Raw genomic sequence first — 19,880 nt, forward strand, 5'->3', positions numbered from 1 at the left:
GAACTTGTTTAGGCGAGTGTGCTCCTGCGTACACTTAATGGACTTGACTGAATATATGGTATCTCTTTTCCGCATGACCAAGTAACTTGATTCGTATATGATCAGTATGTGGATTTGAATTCGGTGACTATTTGAGAATGTGAATTGCTGGGCATAGGCTAATCGAGTGAGTTCTTATTCGTACCTGTGCTCCTTGAACTTGAAGTAATTGATCCTGATTTTAAACTTGTTTCTTTTTTGTTTGACTGTAGACCGGCAACTGCTCCTCTGTAGCGGTTGAACTGAACCTCTCCGGTGGGGCATTGCCTGTTGTATTATAAAGAACCGCCATTCTTCTGGCGAGACATGCCTGTTGCGCTGTCCAGTACCACCAGGGATGAACTTCTTGAACTGAACCTCTCAGGTGAGGCATTGCCTGTTGTGTTATCAAGCACCGCCATTCTTCTGGCGAGGTATGCCTGTTGTGTTGTCCAGCACCGTCAGGGATGAACTTCTTGAATTGAGCCTCTCTGGTGGGGCATTGCCTGTTGTGTTATAAAGCACCGCCATTCTTCTGGCGGGGCATGCTTGTTGTGTTGTCCAGCACCGCCAGGTATGATTTTCCTGAACTAAGGTTCTCTGGTGAAGTATAGCCGTCGTACTAGCTTGTTGTGTTGTCCAGCACCGCCAGGGACAACTTCCTGAACTGAGATTCTTTGGTGAAATATAGCTGTCGTGCTAGCTTGTTGTGTTGTCCAGCTCCGCCAGGGGATAAAAAATTCTGACTTGAGACTTAGCCATGTCCTGAATTTTTCGAATATCTGGGAATTTATTTCCAACTCAGGGCTAGTTGGTTGAATCGAGCCCTTTTGCATGTTCTTTTTGGTTACTTGTTTAGCTATCAATTGGCTCATTACTAAGTGACATATGGGATTGGAATGATTCGTAGTACTTGACTGACTTTCGAGAACTATCCTGATCTGATTAGTACAAGTTGAAATGTCGAGAACGACATTCTTTCAAGGGAGGAGTTTGTGACACCCGAAAGAAGAAGAAAAGGAAAAATTCTGGTGAACAGTTTTCTTAGCAAATCCGGCCGCATATCCGGCCAGTTCTTGGCTGGATACTTGGCCGGATTGGCTTGCTCGTTTGAAAAAAAAATTGACCTGGCTACTGCCTTGAATCCGGCCTCCTATCCGGTCGCATATCCCGCCAGATTCTGGCCAGATTCTGTCGTGTACAGCATTCCTTAATGGTTAAGTCTTCAGTTTGTGACTTCATTTGTTGTTCAAAGACCAACTTTTCTTTATCTTCAAACTGACCGACCTTCTTGGGAGCAAAAATAAAAAAAGGAACTCCATTCTTTTCCTTTGATTCCTTCACTAAATCTTGATAGATTTCTTTCAATTTTTGAAATCTACTCCGATTAACTTCATATCGAAGGTGATTGCAAGTTAAGGGTGGAGAGTTTTGAGAGGACTAGGATTTGCTTTGCTTGATTTCAAGGTGTTGGAAGGTATAACTCTTAGAAACCCCTTTGTATTCTTGAATCTTGTGATTAAGTTGTTGGATAAGTTGATCTTGATTAATTTTATGGAGTTTCTTGTGATTTGGAAGTTGGGATGATCAAGTTCTATATTAGTGATATTTCTAGATTTTATCTAAGTTATTTCATCCTTGATTTTGGCATGTATATGATTAGTAGAAACTATTCTAGTGTTAAGGTGCAATTTCTAACCTTAATTGATATTAGTGATGGTTATATGCAAAGATTAGTTTAAAAGAGCGATTTCAGTTTTTATCTTGTTTCTAGATTCAATTTGGACTGCAAATTTCTCCATGTTCTAGGCCGAACCAGCTTTTGGACAAAACATGAATGTTGTAGATATATGCGTTGGATATCTACCTGCAAATTTTCAGATCGATTGGAGTACTGTGGCCCTTTAAACCCTGTTACGCGCACAGTTTCCATTTTTCTGTAAGATATCGATTTTTGTTCATGAAAATGTATGATTTGGCTTTGGAGGTTTTCATAAGAAATGTTGGTATATGTCTTAGCTTCGTAACGCCATAAGATTCGTTTCAACCCGATAAGTATGACTTCAATTGTGATTAAAATCCCAAAAGGTGATAGGAAGTTGATGATTTTAGATTTCCCTTTTACTTGACATGATATTTGTGATCTAGGGCTTGGACTTGAGCAAGACAATGATTTATGATGGATGAGATTCATGAGTTGTGGTTGGTGAGTGATTCCACAACTATTTTCAAAGTTACTTTTCGAACTAATTCTTGCATTGGTTACTCGATTGCATATCATTTGTGTTTGTGCGTGTGCCATGACATGATTTGGCTCTATTGAGTTCTTGGAAAATCTTGTGCTTAGAACCAACGTCTCTTCATTGTTTATTTGGAGCACCGATGGTTTTGATGAATTAGGGTGGTGGCCGGAATTGTTGAGAAAACTTTTGATTTTGCATCCTTTTTTTAGTCTTCTTGATTGATTAAGGTTTGCACCATCCGATTTGTACGTGTTTGGATTTGAAACCTTTGAACTGCCTGAGACCAACTAGCATGAGTTTATTTGAAACTAGAACTTGTTTAGGCGAGTGTGCTCCTGCGTACACTTAATGGACTTGACTGAATATATGGTATCTCTTTTCCGCATGACCAAGTAACTTGATTCGTATATGATCAGTATGTGGATTTGAATTCGGTGACTATTTGAGAATGTGAATTGCTGGGCATAGGCTAATCGAGTGAGTTCTTATTCGTACCTGTGCTCCTTGAACTTGAAGTAATTGATCCTGATTTTAAACTTGTTTCTTTTTTGTTTGACTGTAGACCGGCAACTGCTCCTCTGTAGCGGTTGAACTGAACCTCTCCGGTGGGGCATTGCCTGTTGTATTATAAAGAACCGCCATTCTTCTGGCGAGACATGCCTGTTGCGCTGTCCAGTACCACCAGGGATGAACTTCTTGAACTGAACCTCTCAGGTGAGGCATTGCCTGTTGTGTTATCAAGCACCGCCATTCTTCTGGCGAGGTATGCCTGTTGTGTTGTCCAGCACCGTCAGGGATGAACTTCTTGAATTGAGCCTCTCTGGTGGGGCATTGCCTGTTGTGTTATAAAGCACCGCCATTCTTCGGGCGGGGCATGCTTGTTGTGTTGTCCAGCACCGCCAGGTATGATTTTCCTGAACTAAGGTTCTCTGGTGAAGTATAGCCGTCGTACTAGCTTGTTGTGTTGTCCAGCACCGCCAGGGACAACTTCCTGAACTGAGATTCTTTGGTGAAATATAGCTGTCGTGCTAGCTTGTTGTGTTGTCCAGCTCCGCCAGGGGATAAAAAATTCTGACTTGAGACTTAGCCATGTCCTGAATTTTTCGAATATCTGGGAATTTATTTCCAACTCAGGGCTAGTTGGTTGAATCGAGCCCTTTTGCATGTTCTTTTTGGTTACTTGTTTAGCTATCAATTGGCTCATTACTAAGTGACATATGGGATTGGAATGATTCGTAGTACTTGACTGACTTTCGAGAACTATCCTGATCTGATTAGTACAAGTTGAAATGTCGAGAACGACATTCTTTCAAGGGAGGAGTTTGTGACACCCGAAAGAAGAAGAAAAGGAAAAATTCTGGTGAACAGTTTTCTTAGCAAATCCGGCCGCATATCCGGCCAGTTCTTGGCTGGATACTTGGCCGGATTGGCTTGCTCGTTTGAAAAAAAAATTGACCTGGCTACTGCCTTGAATCCGGCCTCCTATCCGGTCGCATATCCCGCCAGATTCTGGCCAGATTCTGTCGTGTACAGCATTCCTTAATGGTTAAGTCTTCAGTTTGTGACTTCATTTGTTGTTCAAAGACCAACTTTTCTTTATCTTCAAACTGACCGACCTTCTTGGGAGCAAAAATAAAAAAAGGAACTCCATTCTTTTCCTTTGATTCCTTCACTAAATCTTGATAGATTTCTTTCAATTTTTGAAATCTACTCCGATTAACTTCATATCGAAGGTGATTGCAAGTTAAGGGTGGAGAGTTTTGAGAGGACTAGGATTTGCTTTGCTTGATTTCAAGGTGTTGGAAGGTATAACTCTTAGAAACCCCTTTGTATTCTTGAATCTTGTGATTAAGTTGTTGGATAAGTTGATCTTGATTAATTTTATGGAGTTTCTTGTGATTTGGAAGTTGGGATGATCAAGTTCTATATTAGTGATATTTCTAGATTTTATCTAAGTTATTTCATCCTTGATTTTGGCATGTATATGATTAGTAGAAACTATTCTAGTGTTAAGGTGCAATTTCTAACCTTAATTGATATTAGTGATGGTTATATGCAAAGATTAGTTTAAAAGAGCGATTTCAGTTTTTATCTTGTTTCTAGATTCAATTTGGACTGCAAATTTCTCCATGTTCTAGGCCGAACCAGCTTTTGGACAAAACATGAATGTTGTAGATATATGCGTTGGATATCTACCTGCAAATTTTCAGATCGATTGGAGTACTGTGGCCCTTTAAACCCTGTTACGCGCACAGTTTCCATTTTTCTGTAAGATATCGATTTTTGTTCATGAAAATGTATGATTTGGCTTTGGAGGTTTTCATAAGAAATGTTGGTATATGTCTTAGCTTCGTAACGCCATAAGATTCGTTTCAACCCGATAAGTATGACTTCAATTGTGATTAAAATCCCAAAAGGTGATAGGAAGTTGATGATTTTAGATTTCCCTTTTACTTGACATGATATTTGTGATCTAGGGCTTGGACTTGAGCAAGACAATGATTTATGATGGATGAGATTCATGAGTTGTGGTTGGTGAGTGATTCCACAACTATTTTCAAAGTTACTTTTCGAACTAATTCTTGCATTGGTTACTCGATTGCATATCATTTGTGTTTGTGCGTGTGCCATGACATGATTTGGCTCTATTGAGTTCTTGGAAAATCTTGTGCTTAGAACCAACGTCTCTTCATTGTTTATTTGGAGCACCGATGGTTTTGATGAATTAGGGTGGTGGCCGGAATTGTTGAGAAAACTTTTGATTTTGCATCCTTTTTTTAGTCTTCTTGATTGATTAAGGTTTGCACCATCCGATTTGTACGTGTTTGGATTTGAAATCTTTGAACTGCCTGAGACCAACTAGCATGAGTTTATTTGAAACTAGAACTTGTTTAGGCGAGTGTGCTCCTGCGTACACTTAATGGACTTGACTGAATATATGGTATCTCTTTTCCGCATGACCAAGTAACTTGATTCGTATATGATCAGTATGTGGATTTGAATTCGGTGACTATTTGAGAATGTGAATTGCTGGGCATAGGCTAATCGAGTGAGTTCTTATTCGTACCTGTGCTCCTATTTATTTCCAACTCAGGGCTAGTTGGTTGAATCGAGCCCTTTTGCATGTTCTTTTTGGTTACTTGTTTAGCTATCAATTGGCTCATTACTAAGTGACATATGGGATTGGAATGATTCGTAGTACTTGACTGACTTTCGAGAACTATCCTGATCTGATTAGTACAAGTTGAAATGTCGAGAACGACATTCTTTCAAGGGAGGAGTTTGTGACACCCGAAAGAAGAAGAAAAGGAAAAATTCTGGTGAACAGTTTTCTTAGCAAATCCGGCCGCATATCCGGCCAGTTCTTGGCTGGATACTTGGCCGGATTGGCTTGCTCGTTTGAAAAAAAAATTGACCTGGCTACTGCCTTGAATCCGGCCTCCTATCCGGTCGCATATCCCGCCAGATTCTGGCCAGATTCTGTCGTGTACAGCATTCCTTAATGGTTAAGTCTTCAGTTTGTGACTTCATTTGTTGTTCAAAGACCAACTTTTCTTTATCTTCAAACTGACCGACCTTCTTGGGAGCAAAAATAAAAAAAGGAACTCCATTCTTTTCCTTTGATTCCTTCACTAAATCTTGATAGATTTCTTTCAATTTTTGAAATCTACTCCGATTAACTTCATATCGAAGGTGATTGCAAGTTAAGGGTGGAGAGTTTTGAGAGGACTAGGATTTGCTTTGCTTGATTTCAAGGTGTTGGAAGGTATAACTCTTAGAAACCCCTTTGTATTCTTGAATCTTGTGATTAAGTTGTTGGATAAGTTGATCTTGATTAATTTTATGGAGTTTCTTGTGATTTGTAAGTTGGGATGATCAAGTTCTATATTAGTGATATTTCTAGATTTTATCTAAGTTATTTCATCCTTGATTTTGGCATGTATATGATTAGTAGAAACTATTCTAGTGTTAAGGTGCAATTTCTAACCTTAATTGATATTAGTGATGGTTATATGCAAAGATTAGTTTAAAAGAGCGATTTCAGTTTTTATCTTGTTTCTAGATTCAATTTGGACTGCAAATTTCTCCATGTTCTAGGCCGAACCAGCTTTTGGACAAAACATGAATGTTGTAGATATATGCGTTGGATATCTACCTGCAAATTTTCAGATCGATTGGAGTACTGTGGCCCTTTAAACCCTGTTACGCGCACAGTTTCCATTTTTCTGTAAGATATCGATTTTTGTTCATGAAAATGTATGATTTGGCTTTGGAGGTTTTCATAAGAAATGTTGGTATATGTCTTAGCTTCGTAACGCCATAAGATTCGTTTCAACCCGATAAGTATGACTTCAATTGTGATTAAAATCCCAAAAGGTGCTTGTCGCGCCCCACTTTTTGAATGAATGTGAATGTGTGTGATGTGTAGTGTCGTGTGAACGTGTGCAAAATGAAAATAAAGGCCATGGGACTTGATAAAGTGACGGTTTGGCCATATAAAGTTCAAAAAGGGTTTTTGAAAAATGGAGTCGCCACTTGGTATAGAGTTAAGGTGTACCAAGTCACCCAAAAATGATTTTTGTTTTTGAATGAAAAAAGTAAATAAACCCTTTTAGAGAACTTTGGGGTCTACGTAACCAAAAGAGGGATCGGGGGTCACATTTGACGAAGGGGAAGGCAAGGATAAAAATCCAAGGCACCCCTTCGACCTAGCCAAGGCTAGTTGCGTGACTTAAACCAATTTCTCCTAATTTTTCTACCCAAGGTATGTATCGCATGTTGGATATGACTACGTGAATGCAAAAACCTAGACCTAGGGGGACATGGGGGAAATTTCTCTTCAAAGGGTGAGTGGTGCCAATCACATTAATTGTGAAGCCCAATAATGATCCTTTGGAGAGGTCACACGTAATCCTAAATGACGTAAAAAATGAGTGGAATGCATGCCATGTGAAAGTGTGAGTTTGTGTGAAGTGAGAAAAGTGATAAAATAATAGGATGCAAGTGGAGGTGTGCAAATGAAGATAAAAAGTGTTCGTGTACAAGTGAAGGGATATAAAGGTGCACGTGTGCAAATAAAAGTGTAAAGTGTGAGTAGTTAAGTGAAAACGTCCAAAAGTAGTGTGAAGTGAGAATGTGGAAAAAGGGTTAGAATATAAAGTAAGTGTATGTGATAGTGAATGAATAGAATGCATGAATCCTATAGGAATGCAGCAAGACGGGAACGGGGAGTCCTAACTTTGTGACTTAATCTTCCCTTTGATTAGAAGGCAAAACTAGCGTGCTAAGGCTATCGAGTAGCCACACTCGCTCGTTTCCCTTATCGAAAGGGGACTCTCAAGCAAATGAGCCCTATAACTAGTATGAGATGCAAAACCTAAAAATGAGGGGAAAAAGGGGTTCGAGGAGCATGCCAATGATAAAACTAAGAAAAATGCATGACATGTAGTGAACATGCAAATATGCACTAACAAAAGGGGATGGCCTATTGGGTCTAGCGTTGGACTAGCCCTTTCTATGAATTCCTAATGAAATAATGAGCCACAACTAGCATTGGACTAGTGTGGTGACGTACATTCATCCATCACATTCATTCATGGCTATGGAAAGCGATTAGACATGCCAAACACCCATAAACACATAGCACATAACAATTAGCATGCTCGACTAGATGCAAGAACCAAATAAAGCAAATTAACACATAGCAACTAAGCATGCAAGACACATAAAGCAATTGAAGCCCTAACTATTACATTTGCTAGCTAGGCACATGTCTTCAACAGGTCTTCATCGAATGCTCCTCCAAGCCCTATCTATTACAAGCCAAGAGGTGTACACATACCCCATAATGAAATACTTAAATAAAAGGCAAAAGTAAATGAAATAAATGAAAGGAATTAAAGAAAGGCAAGGAAAGCAACGTAGACATGCAATTCACACTTAGCACGTTGGATCACATAGGAGAAATGAAAATCAAGGAGATAGAGGTTACCTCCCTTGCAATTGGGCCCCAATGAAGTGAAATCACTTATTTATCCTCCAAAATAAAAGAAATGGTCAAGGTACCAATTTATTTGGGAAAATTAAAAGAAATGTGCAAAACAAGCTCACTTGGTCATAAAGCCCCTAAAGTCATGACTTAAATGCAATTGACAAAGCATGGTAGTTAATTGAAGCAAAACAAGCAATGAAGTTGCAAAAAATTAAAGTGCCAAGGACCAAATTGAGGAAATCATTCAATTGATTGGGCCATAGTAGGACAAGGGGAGACTTGGGGGGTCAAAGTGCAATTTTCAGGAGCATTTACATGCAAGCTCATGCGATTTACGTAGGAAATACTTCTGCTACACTTCTTGTTAAACCATCAGCAACCGAAAGAAAAACAGCACACATAACTTGCTTTCAAGTTCAGTTCTCAAACCCAAATATGAAAGCTTTAAACTAGCAGCAAACTACGTAATCCCCATAATCCAAACAGGTAGAAAACTTAGAAAAGCTTCATGTAAAATTCTGGGACAGCATGCAAACATTCGAAGAACCAAAACTGCTGCAACATTTTAGAACTTCAGCAAATCTCTTTCCTTGCAACCATGTTCATGCCAATTCTTTATTCAAATTAAACACATTCATGCAAACCAGCTAAGAAGAAACATGCTGGAATTATCATCCAATGAAATCAGCAAAGCTTGGAACCGAAATGGAAGAAAACAACAAGACAAGGCCGTGAGTTTCTGGTTTAGCAAACTGAAATGCACTTTCCTGCAACAAAAGATTTTCAGCAACACCGAATGAAACTTGCTGCAACTTTCTTACCAATTCAGATTTTTATCAAAGCTTTGATTTAGATGTTTTTTTTTAAAACCCAACATCACAGCTCTAAACCAAGCCATTAACTATACCACCACCATGATCCTAACAAGCTGGAAACTCAAGAAGATGTCATACAAAATTCTGGAATAAAGCTCAAATGGTTCGGCAGCTTCAATGGTTCATGTTTAGCAAGTGTTTAAGTGTGATTCAAATATTTTGGACCATGAAACAAACAAAGCATCAGAACATCTTGCAACCCTGAAGGCTGATGTGTAAATACCATCCAGGTATGAAAGAAAACAGCAAAACGGTAATGGAAAGAAAGAGGAGAAGTGCCGCAGTTTTCTGCAATTTTTAGTCAATGTTGCTTCTGCAACTTAAAGAAAACAGCCGGCTGCATTTTTGTCCACAAACTTCTACCATCGAATGCAATCTTTTGGCAAACAAAGTTCATGCAAAACCTTCTAATCATCTCCAATTAAAACATTTAACACTCCAATGAATAAATGAAACTGAAGCCATTGCCTATGAATGAAAAATTTTCAGCAAAACCGAGAGTGAAACTTGCTGCAATTTTATTCTGTTAAACCACTATCCTATGTTTTGAACATGAAAAACCGAGAAACAAAAGATATGAAAATCTGGAAAGTGTTCAGCCACTTGGGTCTTTATTTCCAGAAATCACAGAAAACTTGCAGTCCAACATACATCATGAACACACGACTAAAAATGCAACAGAGGAGAAGACATCAGACAGCAACAGGCCAGCAAATAAACAACAAAATGAAACAGCTTGGACTGTGCAACACCAGCAAAACGCAAAGAAATAACAACAGTAGGTCATGGAACTGCAATGGATACATTCATAGGCTTCGAACAGTTTGGGATTGATCGAAGCTTTTGCCCACCAAAACAGAAAAACAATTTCAGTACAAAAGGCATAAACATTCGCAGGAGATGAGAGATTTTTACCCCAAATGGAAAAAGGTAATATCGACAACAGATGACTTGCTGCAAAGCTCGTGCTTTTCCGATGATACTTGAAGACGATGATGGCGGCGTTGAATTTCCTCTCCACTCCGTTTTTCTGGTTTCTTTCCTTAGCCCACCGAAGCCTCAGCTCTCCCCTCGCTCTCCCCTCTGTCCAGTTTTTTCACGTTTTTTCTTTCCGCTCCCGTTAGCTGCAAAACTCTCCCCACGATGAAGCTCTCCCCCTTTTACTCTCCCCCTCTTTTCTTTTCTTTTGCTTTTGTTTTCCAGAGTCTCCCCAATTTTCTTAGCCGTGAACTCCCCTCTCATCCCCAAAACCCTTGCTCAGTTTTTCTTTCGGCCTGTCGATGCTCTCCAAAAAAATCCCTCCTTTGGTTCAGATTTTTCTCCCTTTTTCTCCTTAGACTCTCTTTCTCTTTGCCCGTTAATGCTCCCCCTGCCTTGCGGCTCCCTCCTCTTTTTCTATTTATATGGAAGCCTCACAACCCTAAACGCTCAGCTATACTCTCCAAAATTTGCAGCTAAGGGGCTGCCCAGCCCTTTGTTTGCAAGCTGCGGCAATACGCAGCTTGCATGCCGCGTTTCACCTTTTTTTTTTTTTTTTTTTTTTGACTTTCAACTTAATAAATACAGAAATGATAAAATATAAATAATAATAATAACAAATTGACAAAACCCAGGTAATAATAATAAAAATAATTTAAAAATTAAACAACTAAAACAACAAGAATGGCCATTTTTCCATCTTTTTCACATTTTTTTTTTTTCATTTTCATTCATTTTCTTTTTCTCAAAATAACTTAATAAAAATAACTAAAGTGCCCAAAGATTGAATTTAAAGAAATAAACATATTTTTGTGAACAAATTTTCCTTTTCCTTTTTCCTTTTTTTTTCATTTTTCCAATCCAACTAAAGCCTATTTTTTCTTTTTCCTTTTTCCTCTTTTCTCATTTTTTATGATTTTTCATTTTCATTTCTCTTTCAAGAAAGCATTGAATAAAAACAAAATGACTAAAATGATTTTTTCTTTTCTTTCTAAAAACTCTATAAACTTAAAAACTAAAAAAAACTAAAAACTAAAATCTAAAACTTAAAAGTGATTAAAAACCTGAAATGACAAAATAAAAATGAATAGACAAACTAAAAGGGCAAAATGAATAAAACTAAAATAAAATAACAACTAAAAATGCAAAACACACAACAATGAACTAAATGCAAGCGATCTAAAATAAAAATCATGAAGTAGATGCCACATACAAATTATTCAAAATTTGGTGTCTACAGTGATAGGAAGTTGATGATTTTAGATTTCCCTTTTACTTGACATGATATTTGTGATCTAGGGCTTGGACTTGAGCAAGACAATGATTTATGATGGATGAGATTCATGAGTTGTGGTTGGTGAGTGATTCCACAACTATTTTCAAAGTTACTTTTCGAACTAATTCTTGCATTGGTTACTCGATTGCATATCATTTGTGTTTGTGCGTGTGCCATGACATGATTTGGCTCTATTGAGTTCTTGAAAAATCTTGTGCTTAGAACCAACGTCTCTTCATTGTTTATTTGGAGCACCGATGGTTTTGATGAATTAGGGTGGTGGCTGGAATTGTTGAGAAAACTTTTGATTTTGCATCCTTTTTTTAGCCTTCTTGATTGATTAAGGTTTGCACCATCCGATTTGTACGTGTTTGGATTTGAAATCTTTGAACTGCCTGAGACCAACTAGCATGAGTTTATTTGAAACTAGAACTTGTTTAGGCGAGTGTGCTCCTGCGTACACTTAATGGACTTGACTGAATATATGGTATCTCTTTTCCGCATGACCAAGTAACTTGATTCGTATATGATCAGTATGTGGATTTGAATTCGGTGACTATTTGAGAATGTGAATTGCTGGGCATAGGCTAATCGAGTGAGTTCTTATTCGTACCTGTGCTCCTTGAACTTGAAGTAATTGATACTGATTTTAAACTTGTTTCTTTTTTGTTTGACTGTAGACCGGCAACTGCTCCTCTGTAGCGGTTGAACTGAACCTCTCCGGTGGGGCATTGCCTGTTGTATTATAAAGAACCGCCATTCTTCTGGCGAGACATGCCTGTTGCGCTGTCCAGTACCACCAGGGATGAACTTCTTGAACTGAACCTCTCAGGTGAGGCATTGCCTGTTGTGTTATCAAGCACCGCCATTCTTCTGGCGAGGTATGCCTGTTGTGTTGTCCAGCACCGTCAGGGATGAACTTCTTGAATTGAGCCTCTCTGGTGGGGCATTGCCTGTTGTGTTATAAAGCACCGCCATTCTTCTGGCGGGGCATGCTTGTTGTGTTGTCCAGCACCGCCAGGTATGATTTTCCTGAACTAAGGTTCTCTGGTGAAGTATAGCCGTCGTACTAGCTTGTTGTGTTGTCCAGCACCGCCAGGGACAACTTCCTGAACTGAGATTCTTTGGTGAAATATAGCTGTCGTGCTAGCTTGTTGTGTTGTCCAGCTCCGCCAGGGGATAAAAAATTCTGACTTGAGACTTAGCCATGTCCTGAATTTTTCGAATATCTGGGAATTTATTTCCAACTCAGGGCTAGTTGGTTGAATCGAGCCCTTTTGCATGTTCTTTTTGGTTACTTGTTTAGCTATCAATTGGCTCATTACTAAGTGACATATGGGATTGGAATGATTCGTAGTACTTGACTGACTTTCGAGAACTATCCTGATCTGATTAGTACAAGTTGAAATGTCGAGAACGACATTCTTTCAAGGGAGGAGTTTGTGACACCCGAAAGAAGAAGAAAAGGAAAAATTCTGGTGAACAGTTTTCTTAGCAAATCCGGCCGCATATCCGGCCAGTTCTTGGCTGGATACTTGGCCGGATTGGCTTGCTCGTTTGAAAAAAAAATTGACCTGGCTACTGCCTTGAATCCGGCCTCCTATCCGGTCGCATATCCCGCCAGATTCTGGCCAGATTCTGTCGTGTACAGCATTCCTTAATGGTTAAGTCTTCAGTTTGTGACTTCATTTGTTGTTCAAAGACCAACTTTTCTTTATCTTCAAACTGACCGACCTTCTTGGGAGCAAAAATAAAAAAAGGAACTCCATTCTTTTCCATTGATTCCTTCACTAAATCTTGATAGATTTCTTTCAATTTTTGAAATCTACTCCGATTAACTTCATATCGAAGGTGATTGCAAGTTAAGGGTGGAGAGTTTTGAGAGGACTAGGATTTGCTTTGCTTGATTTCAAGGTGTTGGAAGGTATAACTCTTAGAAACCCCTTTGTATTCTTGAATCTTGTGATTAAGTTGTTGGATAAGTTGATCTTGATTAATTTTATGGAGTTTCTTGTGATTTGGAAGTTGGGATGATCAAGTTCTATATTAGTGATATTTCTAGATTTTATCTAAGTTATTTCATCCTTGATTTTGGCATGTATATGATTAGTAGAAACTATTCTAGTGTTAAGGTGCAATTTCTAACCTTAATTGATATTAGTGATGGTTATATGCAAAGATTAGTTTAAAAGAGCGATTTCAGTTTTTATCTTGTTTCTAGATTCAATTTGGACTGCAAATTTCTCCATGTTCTAGGCCGAACCAGCTTTTGGACAAAACATGAATGTTGTAGATATATGCGTTGGATATCTACCTGCAAATTTTCAGATCGATTGGAGTACTGTGGCCCTTTAAACCCTGTTACGCGCACAGTTTCCATTTTTCTGTAAGATATCGATTTTTGTTCATGAAAATGTATGATTTGGCTTTGGAGGTTTTCATAAGAAATGTTGGTATATGTCTTAGCTTCGTAACGCCATAAGATTCGTTTCAACCCGATAAGTATGACTTCAATTGTGATTAAAATCCCAAAAGGTGATAGGAAGTTGATGATTTTAGATTTCCCTTTTACTTGACATGATATTTGTGATCTAGGGCTTGGACTTGAGCAAGACAATGATTTATGATGGATGAGATTCATGAGTTGTGGTTGGTGAGTGATTCCACAACTATTTTCAAAGTTACTTTTTGAACTAATTCTTGCATTGGTTACTCGATTGCATATCATTTGTGTTTGTGCGTGTGCCATGACATGATTTGGCTCTATTGAGTTCTTGGAAAATCTTGTGCTTAGAACCAACGTCTCTTCATTGTTTATTTGGAGCACCGATGGTTTTGATGAATTAGGGTGGTGGCCGGAATTGTTGAGAAAACTTTTGATTTTGCATCCTTTTTTTAGTCTTCTTGATTGATTAAGGTTTGCACCATCCGATTTGTACGTGTTTGGATTTGAAATCTTTGAACTGCCTGAGACCAACTAGCATGAGTTTATTTGAAACAAGAACTTGTTTAGGCGAGTGTGCTCCTGCGTACACTTAATGGACTTGACTGAATATATGGTATCTCTTTTCCGCATGACCAAGTAACTTGATTCGTATATGATCAGTATGTGGATTTGAATTCGGTGACTATTTGAGAATGTGAATTGCTGGGCATAGGCTAATCGAGTGAGTTCTTATTCGTACCTGTGCTCCTTGAACTTGAAGTAATTGATACTGATTTTAAACTTGTTTCTTTTTTGTTTGACTGTAGACCGGCAACTGCTCCTCTGTAGCGGTTGAACTGAACCTCTCCGGTGGGGCATTGCCTGTTGTATTATAAAGAACCGCCATTCTTCTGGCGAGACATGCCTGTTGCGCTGTCCAGTACCACCAGGGATGAACTTCTTGAACTGAACCTCTCAGGTGAGGCATTGCCTGTTGTGTTATCAAGCACCGCCATTCTTCTGGCGAGGTATGCCTGTTGTGTTGTCCAGCACCGTCAGGGATGAACTTCTTGAATTGAGCCTCTCTGGTGGGGCATTGCCTGTTGTGTTATAAAGCACCGCCATTCTTCTGGCGGGGCATGCTTGTTGTGTTGTCCAGCACCGCCAGGTATGATTTTCCTGAACTAAGGTTCTCTGGTGAAGTATAGCCGTCGTACTAGCTTGTTGTGTTGTCCAGCACCGCCAGGGACAACTTCCTGAACTGAGATTCTTTGGTGAAATATAGCTGTCGTGCTAGCTTGTTGTGTTGTCCAGCTCCGCCAGGGGATAAAAAATTCTGACTTGAGACTTAGCCATGTCCTGAATTTTTCGAATATCTGGGAATTTATTTCCAACTCAGGGCTAGTTGGTTGAATCGAGCCCTTTTGCATGTTCTTTTTGGTTACTTGTTTAGCTATCAATTGGCTCATTACTAAGTGACATATGGGATTGGAATGATTCGTAGTACTTGACTGACTTTCGAGAACTATCCTGATCTGATTAGTACAAGTTGAAATGTCGAGAACGACATTCTTTCAAGGGAGGAGTTTGTGACACCCGAAAGAAGAAGAAAAGGAAAAATTCTGGTGAACAGTTTTCTTAGCAAATCCGGCCGCATATCCGGCCAGTTCTTGGCTGGATACTTGGCCGGATTGGCTTGCTCGTTTGAAAAAAAAATTGACCTGGCTACTGCCTTGAATCCGGCCTCCTATCCGGTCGCATATCCTGCCAGATTCTGGCCAGATTCTGTCGTGTACAGCATTCCTTAATGGTTAAGTCTTCAGTTTGTGACTTCATTTGCTGTTCAAAGACCAACTTTTCTTTATCTTCAAACTGACCGACCTTCTTGGGAGCAAAAATAAAAAAAGGAACTCCATTCTTTTCCTTTGATTCCTTCACTAAATCTTGATAGATTTCTTTCAATTTTTGAAATCTACTCCGATTAACTTCATATCGAAGGTGATTGCAAGTTAAGGGTGGAGAGTTTTGAGAGGACTAGGATTTGCTTTGCTTGATTTCAAGGTGTTGGAAGGTATAACTCTTAGAAACCCCTTTGTATTCTTGAATCTTGTGATTAAGTTGTTGGATAAGTTGATCTTGATTAATTTTATGGAGTTTCTTGTGATTTGGAAGTTGGGATGATCAAGTTCTATATTAGTGATATTTCTAGATTTTATCTAAGTTATTTCATCCTTGATTTTGGCATGTATATGATTAGTAGAAACTATTCTAGTGTTAAGGTGCAATTTCTAACCTTAATTGATATTAGTGATGGTTATATGCAAAGATTAGTTTAAAAGAGCGATTTCAGTTTTTATCTTGTTTCTAGATTCAATTTGGACTGCAAATTTCTCCATGTTCTAGGCCGAACCAGCTTTTGGACAAAACATGAATGTTGTAGATATATGCGTTGGATATCTACCTGCAAATTTTCAGATCGATTGGAGTACTGTGGCCCTTTAAACCCTGTTACGCGCACAGTTTCCATTTTTCTGTAAGATATCGATTTTTGTTCATGAAAATGTATGATTTGGCTTTGGAGGTTTTCATAAGAAATGTTGGTATATGTCTTAGCTTCGTAACGCCATAAGATTCGTTTCAACCCTATAAGTATGACTTCAATTGTGATTAAAATCCCAAAAGGTGATAGGAAGTTGATGATTTTAGATTTCCCTTTTACTTGACATGATATTTGTGATCTAGGGCTTGGACTTGAGCAAGACAATGATTTATGATGGATGAGATTCATGAGTTGTGGTTGGTGAGTGATTCCACAACTATTTTCAAAGTTACTTTTCGAACTAATTCTTGCATTGGTTACTCGATTGCATATCATTTGTGTTTGTGCGTGTGCCATGACATGATTTGGCTCTATTGAGTTCTTGGAAAATCTTGTGCTTAGAACCAACGTCTCTTCATTGTTTATTTGGAGCACCGATGGTTTTGATGAATTAGGGTGGTGGCCGGAATTGTTGAGAAAACTTTTGATTTTGCATCCTTTTTTTAGTCTTCTTGATTGATTAAGGTTTGCACCATCCGATTTGTACGTGTTTGGATTTGAAATCTTTGAACTGCCTGAGACCAACTAGCATGAGTTTATTTGAAACTAGAACTTGTTTAGGCGAGTGTGCTCCTGCGTACACTTAATGGACTTGACTGAATATATGGTATCTCTTTTCCGCATGACCAAGTAACTTGATTCGTATATGATCAGTATGTGGATTTGAATTCGGTGACTATTTGAGAATGTGAATTGCTGGGCATAGGCTAATCGAGTGAGTTCTTATTCGTACCTGTGCTCCTTGAACTTGAAGTAATTGATCCTGATTTTAAACTTGTTTCTTTTTTGTTTGACTGTAGACCGGCAACTGCTCCTCTGTAGCGGTTGAACTGAACCTCTCCGGTGGGGCATTGCCTGTTGTATTATAAAGAACCGCCATTCTTCTGGCGAGACATGCCTGTTGCGCTGTCCAGTACCACCAGGGATGAACTTCTTGAACTGAACCTCTCAGGTGAGGCATTGCCTGTTGTGTTATCAAGCACCGCCATTCTTCTGGCGAGGTATGCCTGTTGTGTTGTCCAGCACCGTCAGGGATGAACTTCTTGAATTGAGCCTCTCTGGTGGGGCATTGCCTGTTGTGTTATAAAGCACCGCCATTCTTCTGGCGGGGCATGCTTGTTGTGTTGTCCAGCACCGCCAGGTATGATTTTCCTGAACTAAGGTTCTCTGGTGAAGTATAGCCGTCGTACTAGCTTGTTGTGTTGTCCAGCACCGCCAGGGACAACTTCCTGAACTGAGATTCTTTGGTGAAATATAGCTGTCGTGCTAGCTTGTTGTGTTGTCCAGCTCCGCCAGGGGGTAAAATTTCTGACTTGAGACTTAGCCATGTCCTGAATTTTTCGAATATCTGGGAATTTATTTCCAACTCAGGGCTAGTTGGTTGAATCGAGCCCTTTTGCATGTTCTTTTTGGTTACTTGTTTAGCTATCAATTGGCTCATTACTAAGTGATATATGGGATTGGAATGATTCGTAGTACTTGACTGACTTTCGAGAACTATCCTGATCTGATTAGTACAAGTTGAAATGTCGAGAACGACATTCTTTCAAGGGAGGAGTTTGTGACACCCGAAAGAAGAAGAAAAGGAAAAATTCTGGTGAACAGTTTTCTTAGCAAATCCGGCCGCATATCCGGCCAGTTCTTGGCTGGATACTTGGCCGGATTGGCTTGCTCGTTTGAAAAAAAAATTGACCTGGCTACTGCCTTGAATCCGGCCTCCTATCCGGTCGCATATCCCGCCAGATTCTGGCCAGATTCTGTCGTGTACAGCATTCCTTAATGGTTAAGTCTTCAGTTTGTGACTTCATTTGTTGTTCAAAGACCAACTTTTCTTTATCTTCAAACTGACCGACCTTCTTGGGAGCAAAAATAAAAAAAGGAACTCCATTCTTTTCCTTTGATTCCTTCACTAAATCTTGATAGATTTCTTTCAATTTTTGAAATCTACTCCGATTAACTTCATATCGAAGGTGATTGCAAGTTAAGGGTGGAGAGTTTTGAGAGGACTAGGATTTGCTTTGCTTGATTTCAAGGTGTTGGAAGGTATAACTCTTAGAAACCCCTTTGTATTCTTGAATCTTGTGATTAAGTTGTTGGATAAGTTGATCTTGATTAATTTTATGGAGTTTCTTGTGATTTGGAAGTTGGGATGATCAAGTTCTATATTAGTGATATTTCTAGATTTTATCTAAGTTATTTCATCCTTGATTTTGGCATGTATATGATTAGTAGAAACTATTCTAGTGTTAAGGTGCAATTTCTAACCTTAATTGATATTAGTGATGGTTATATGCAAAGATTAGTTTAAAAGAGCGATTTCAGTTTTTATCTTGTTTCTAGATTCAATTTGGACTGCAAATTTCTCCATGTTCTAGGCCGAACCAGCTTTTGGACAAAACATGAATGTTGTAGATATATGCGTTGGATATCTACCTGCAAATTTTCAGATCGATTGGAGTACTGTGGCCCTTTAAACCCTGTTACGCGCACAGTTTCCATTTTTCTGTAAGATATCGATTTTTGTTCATGAAAATGTATGATTTGGCTTTGGAGGTTTTCATAAGAAATGTTGGTATATGTCTTAGCTTCGTAACGCCATAAGATTCGTTTCAACCCTATAAGTATGACTTCAATTGTGATTAAAATCCCAAAAGGTGATAGGAAGTTGATGATTTTAGATTTCCCTTTTACTTGACATGATATTTGTGATCTAGGGCTTGGACTTGAGCAAGACAATGATTTATGATGGATGAGATTCATGAGTTGTGGTTGGTGAGTGATTCCACAACTATTTTCAAAGTTACTTTTCGAACTAATTCTTGCATTGGTTACTCGATTGCATATCATTTGTGTTTGTGCGTGTGCCATGACATGATTTGGCTCTATTGAGTTCTTGGAAAATCTTGTGCTTAGAACCAACGTCTCTTCATTGTTTATTTGGAGCACCGATGGTTTTGATGAATTAGGGTGGTGGCCGGAATTGTTGAGAAAACTTTTGATTTTGCATCCTTTTTTTAGTCTTCTTGATTGATTAAGGTTTGCACCATCCGATTTGTACGTGTTTGGATTTGAAATCTTTGAACTGCCTGAGACCAACTAGCATGAGTTTATTTGAAACTAGAACTTGTTTAGGCGAGTGTGCTCCTGCGTACACTTAATGGACTTGACTGAATATATGGTATCTCTTTTCCGCATGACCAAGTAACTTGATTCGTATATGATCAGTATGTGGATTTGAATTCGGTGACTATTTGAGAATGTGAATTGCTGGGCATAGGCTAATCGAGTGAGTTCTTATTCGTACCTGTGCTCCTTGAACTTGAAGTAATTGATCCTGATTTTAAACTTGTTTCTTTTTTGTTTGACTGTAGACCGGCAACTGCTCCTCTGTAGCGGTTGAACTGAACCTCTCCGGTGGGGCATTGCCTGTTGTATTATAAAGAACCGCCATTCTTCTGGCGAGACATGCCTGTT

Source organism: Coffea arabica, chromosome 3e, assembly GCF_036785885.1.
Source record: "Coffea arabica cultivar ET-39 chromosome 3e, Coffea Arabica ET-39 HiFi, whole genome shotgun sequence".
In the NCBI taxonomy this organism is placed as follows: domain Eukaryota; kingdom Viridiplantae; phylum Streptophyta; class Magnoliopsida; order Gentianales; family Rubiaceae; genus Coffea; species Coffea arabica.